The sequence below is a fragment of the Ipomoea nil genome, unplaced genomic scaffold (genome assembly GCF_001879475.1).
Source record: "Ipomoea nil cultivar Tokyo-kokei standard unplaced genomic scaffold, Asagao_1.1 scaffold0926, whole genome shotgun sequence".
NCBI classification, from domain to species: domain Eukaryota; kingdom Viridiplantae; phylum Streptophyta; class Magnoliopsida; order Solanales; family Convolvulaceae; genus Ipomoea; species Ipomoea nil.
Window position 1 is genome coordinate 428,934 of NW_017617354.1, and position 4,822 is coordinate 433,755.

The 4,822-nt window shown below is 33.8% G+C and overlaps 1 long non-coding RNA gene across 1 annotated transcript; it reads left to right on the plus strand.

Annotated features, from left to right (window-relative positions):
• Positions 1 to 426: 426 nt before the first annotated feature.
• LOC109179522 lies at positions 427 to 4,466 on the plus strand. Its single transcript, XR_002053912.1, has 7 exons — positions 427 to 650; positions 1,771 to 1,966; positions 2,478 to 2,637; positions 2,723 to 2,841; positions 3,078 to 3,159; positions 3,420 to 3,497; positions 4,209 to 4,466. It is a non-coding gene; the product is annotated as an uncharacterized LOC109179522 (long non-coding RNA).
• The last annotated feature ends 356 nt before the right edge of the window (positions 4,467 to 4,822 follow it).

Consider the following 4,822-nt stretch of genomic DNA (forward strand, 5'->3'; position numbering starts at 1 on the left):
TACCCGGTACTATTTTGGGTCTAGCGTCCCCGATAATAAAGTTAATATATTCTTACCCCGTTCTATACCTATATACCCGACAATAGACATGCACTACAAGAAAAACAACTTTTAGTGACAAAAAATTAGTGATAGACAGAAAAACCTCTCACTAAATGAATCATTTCCATATTTTTTGTGAGAGTTACTCTAGCTAAATGTTTATGATTTAGTGATGAAATTTTATTTTTATATTTATTTTAAAATTATACTCTCATTATTGGTATGAATAATACATTTACTCTCACTATTAATATCTAAAAAATATTTTACTAAAATCCCACTATTGATATCTAAAAAAAATTTTACTAAAATTAAATTCCCACCAAAACTTTTTTTGTTTGGCGCCTCTTGTACATCCGATTTTTACAGCTTTACTACTTTACTCTCTCTTCTCTTCATGGACGGAGGGAGCTGCCCCCATTTCGCCTCTTGCCCTTTTCGCGACTACCATTACCGCACTGCGCATACCGGCGGACCGCAGAAGCCAATCGCCAAGGGAAGAATTGCTGCTGGGCCTGGCTGCTACCAATCGCCAACACCGTAAAGGGCGCAGACTACGGCGAGCACCCTCTGCCGACTGCCGAGGCTCACCCGCTCAGGCGCTCATGGTATGGTCCACTGCCGCAAATAGTTGATTTTTATCCTTTGTTTTGAATTCCATTGACCGATTGATTGATATCTGCTTAGCTGCTCTGTCTCTTTAAACCTAATTGATTGCCTAATTGGTTCTTAATTTCTTATTCATCTAGAAGACTGGAATTTTGGATAAAAGAGAGAAACCTAAAAATCTAAGATTTAGTTCATCAGCACTTTGGATTGGGTTGCATTTGATTATTTGAAGTTGCATTTTATAATTTATTGCTTCCAATAGATAATATATGAAAATGAATTTGAGATGATTTTGCATAGTTTGCTTAGGAATTGGGAATTGGGGCTGTGTTGCCAGTGAGCCAGTGACGTTCTGAGTGGTCTGAGGGATTACTTAGTTTGCTTAGGAATTGGGAATTGGGGTTGTGTTGGCAGTGTTGCATTACTTTGCTAGAATGCTAGTTTGATTATACTCTTTGTAGTTAACAGTTAATGTTTGCCTATGATTTGCTCTAATTCATATTGATTTGCTCTGTGTTTACAGTTTACTTGAAATAGACTACAAAATTCTCTATGTCTACTTGTTTAGATAATTAGATTATATATATTTTTTGTTTATTTATGAAAAAATTCTTTAAAAGAAAATCAACTTTTAGGTAGCAGCTCTATTTCTCCCCGATTCATTTTTATTTACCTCCCCTGATGTTTGTTAACAGGAGTTTGGTCATCGTGTTAGGCTTACAACTCATATCAATGAGGTATGTGTACACACTTCTCTTGGTTTGTCAAACTTGTTTTTTTATTTATTTGGCATTTTATTTTGAGAGATAACACTGTATTTCTGTTTGTTTTTCTGTACTTAACAAAATATTAGATAAATACGGAGTATAAAATTATTGTCTGTATGTTTTTTGGTGCTGGTGAAACTGTCTGCACTCTAAAATGTGTCATGCTTGAACTCAATAGATATATTATGGTTAGGCAACCTCATATATTAAACCTTTGCAGTGACCTGTGTCTGTTTACGTAGCCTATACAGAGATCTGTTCTAGTTTTGACTTTACATTGCATTACTCTTTGGCAATTTCCTCAAATATTGCCTTGTTTTCATGACATCAAACTCTACTTGTCTTCTCATAGGCAGATGAGGCTTCTATCCTTGAGGATCTCACAGAGGACTTTCGCCTACCAATTAGTCACAGACCAACAGAAAATGTCGATCTAGAAAATGTTGAGCAATCATCATTAGACAAACAGTTAACATCATCCAATGTCGGATTCAGGCTTCTTCAGAAAATGGGGTGGAAAGGAAACGGCCTTGGAAAAAATGAGCAAGGTATAATTGTTCACAGGATGATCTGGAAAGCATTGATATCTTTATGCACATATTTGCTTCCCTCCTTTATCTTGGTTTACCTTCTGTGTACCATTTAAGTGTTTCCTTTATTAGATGGCTTGGCCTGATCTGTTTTTGAGTATTTCTTATTTTCATTTTCTGTTGAGTGTTTTTAGTACATGAAAACACTGCATACTCCCTCCCAACCTGACTTTGGCTAATCATCCTTTTTCTGCTTGTTAAAATTATTGGAAGGAATGGATTTCAAATTGTTCAATTATCAGTGGATCCTTTCTGTCACTTTTTTTTTCTTTTTCTTGTTTTTTTTTTTTTTTTTTTTTTTTTTTTTTTTTTTTTTTTTGGCATTATCTCTGAAATGCTTCCATTTAGTGATTTATGCTGCAGTCTTTATTAAAGTGAGGGTCACCTAATTTGTCATGAAAAAGTACTTTGTAGGTTGTGTTTACTTTTGGTGACTTTTGTTTAGGGGATTTATAGAAAACAATTGCAGATTTGGTAGAGTGGCAATTCTGAAAGCAGAGAAAGATGTTTCAAAAGGGGCTTTTTTCCCAGTTGTGAACATTGGTAATAATAAGCATGGGGCTGGTGATAAGGTTAGAGATAAACAGAAGGATATGCAAGACATGGAGTCAACCCTAAAAGAGTTATTGGTAATATTTAATTGTTCCTTTCTTGTTTTTAGTCAGTCAAATTGCAGTTGATAAATCTAGTGACTTGAATTGAGCTTCCTTGCAGGACCAATCCTCCTCCTTTCGACTATTAGAGCTCAAGCATCTTCACCTTGCTGTCTAATAAAGCTGAAAATGCTGCCTTGAAGGCAACTGATTTTGGCCTCTCTGTGTTCATTGAGCAAGGTAAATTGCTTATGAATTCACCTCCTCATACTTACTCAATGACATTTGTATCTTAATCTTATAGTGTACAGAAATTCGTTATGTTGCTTAATCATTTTACCTTCTAGGTTTCGAGGTCTTGGTGGGCATTTCCATGTGATTTTTGTCTTTAGTTGAATTGTAGTTATCTAAGATGCACTTCTTTCGTTATTGAACCATATTTCCAATGGCATACCTTACTAGTGAAAAAGTTGCAGGGTGAAAATGTTGAGAAATGTAGTTTAAGCATCTGATCGTTGACGAGTTTAAGAAAGTTTAACAACTCTCATCCTTGCAAAGGTATGAGTATTTTCTAACCTCCTTTATGCACTACCTATGGTGTCATTTTGGTCTTCTATAGCAGAATTTTAAATATTTTTATATTTATTTCAACAATCTAAACATTGCTTAATTTCAAATAGAGCTCTAAGTCATTAATACTTATGATAAACTGGTTTATTCTACTTTGATAGTGTCACGGGAAAATGATTACTTTTGATGATACATGTATGTAAGTTTTTTTGCAAGAAAAGCTTATTGTTTATTGTTTCAAATTATAGGTGAGCTCGGTTGGAGTTACTGGAGCTCGGGCATCTGTGAGTGACAAGGTTGAGTCCATTCTAAAGCAAATTAAGGAGGTTTGTTTCCAATACTTGCCACCATTAGTTATAAAAAATTACTTATATAATTACCTTATTATTTGTTCTACAATATCTGCACCCTTCAAATTTCTATTTTGAATTCCAAAAAATTTTATTCTTTGACACTGCTTTTAGTGCATGGGAAACAGTTTTTTAGTGCTTTACTAACCTTGGGGGTAAAACTATGGCCTTACACTTGACTTTAAGCCTTCATTTATTCATCTTTTGTGGGATTTGCTTTCTCGTACAAGAAAAAAGTAACCAATTCTGTGCTTAGTAGCCCTTTCCTTAAAATTTTCTATAGAAACTGGATAAAGGGTAGACATTTATCAATTGGATTTTGTTCCTATAGCCTTTTTCTTAGAGATGAGAATAGAAGGCAACGGGCAAACAAGTAGCCTGTTTTTTATTCAAGGATAATGGAAGAAAGTAGATAAAGATATTCCCCAATTGGCATATCTTGTAAACATATCCAATAGTTAAATATGAGGAGATAAAGACCGTAAACATATTTTCAGAAGAACCCTTATTTAGGACCTGTGGCGCTCTCAATGATTATTGTTTGTTGTTTCTTATAATAATATTTTGCATGTTTTTTAAGTATCTGTTAATCTTTTTGTTGTTGTCATGGTCTTGTCAAAAATCATATAATTATTTTGCAAATTTATTATATCTATACTAATTTATTTACTCACTATTTACATGTAGTTCCAACAAGTTGATTATGACAAAGCGGTTATTGATCTGGTGCGTTCAGAATGGGCCGATATTCTATCAAGTTATATAGAGTAGGTATGATTTGACGTTGTGATCATTTAGACTTGGTTCGTGGATTGGAATTGTTTTTTCTTTTTTTTGGTAGTATTATGACTTGGATGATGATTTGATTAGAATTGGTCATGCTCAGTATTTTGACTTGTTATTATGAACCTTGCTTAGCTTGTGCAATGTAACTATACTTGGTCATGGTGAATGAATAAATGCTTCTATTTTTTTATATGATTAAATTTTAAGCAGGTTAAAAACGAGCTGAGACAACGGTTAAAAGTTGTCTATTTTACAATAGACAATAGTTTGAAACTGTTGTCTTTTAAAAAGACAACAGTTTCAAACTGTTGTTTTTTCTACAAAAGACAACAGTTTATGTGTGTGACTTTTAACAACAACGATTTCAACAACACACAATAGACAATAGTTTATAACGGTTGTCTTTTAAAGAAAAGACAACAGTTAAAAACCGTTGTCTATGTGCATCACTTTTAACAACATCAGTTTCAACAACATTGAATTGACAACGGGTCAAAAACCGTTGTCTTTGGAAG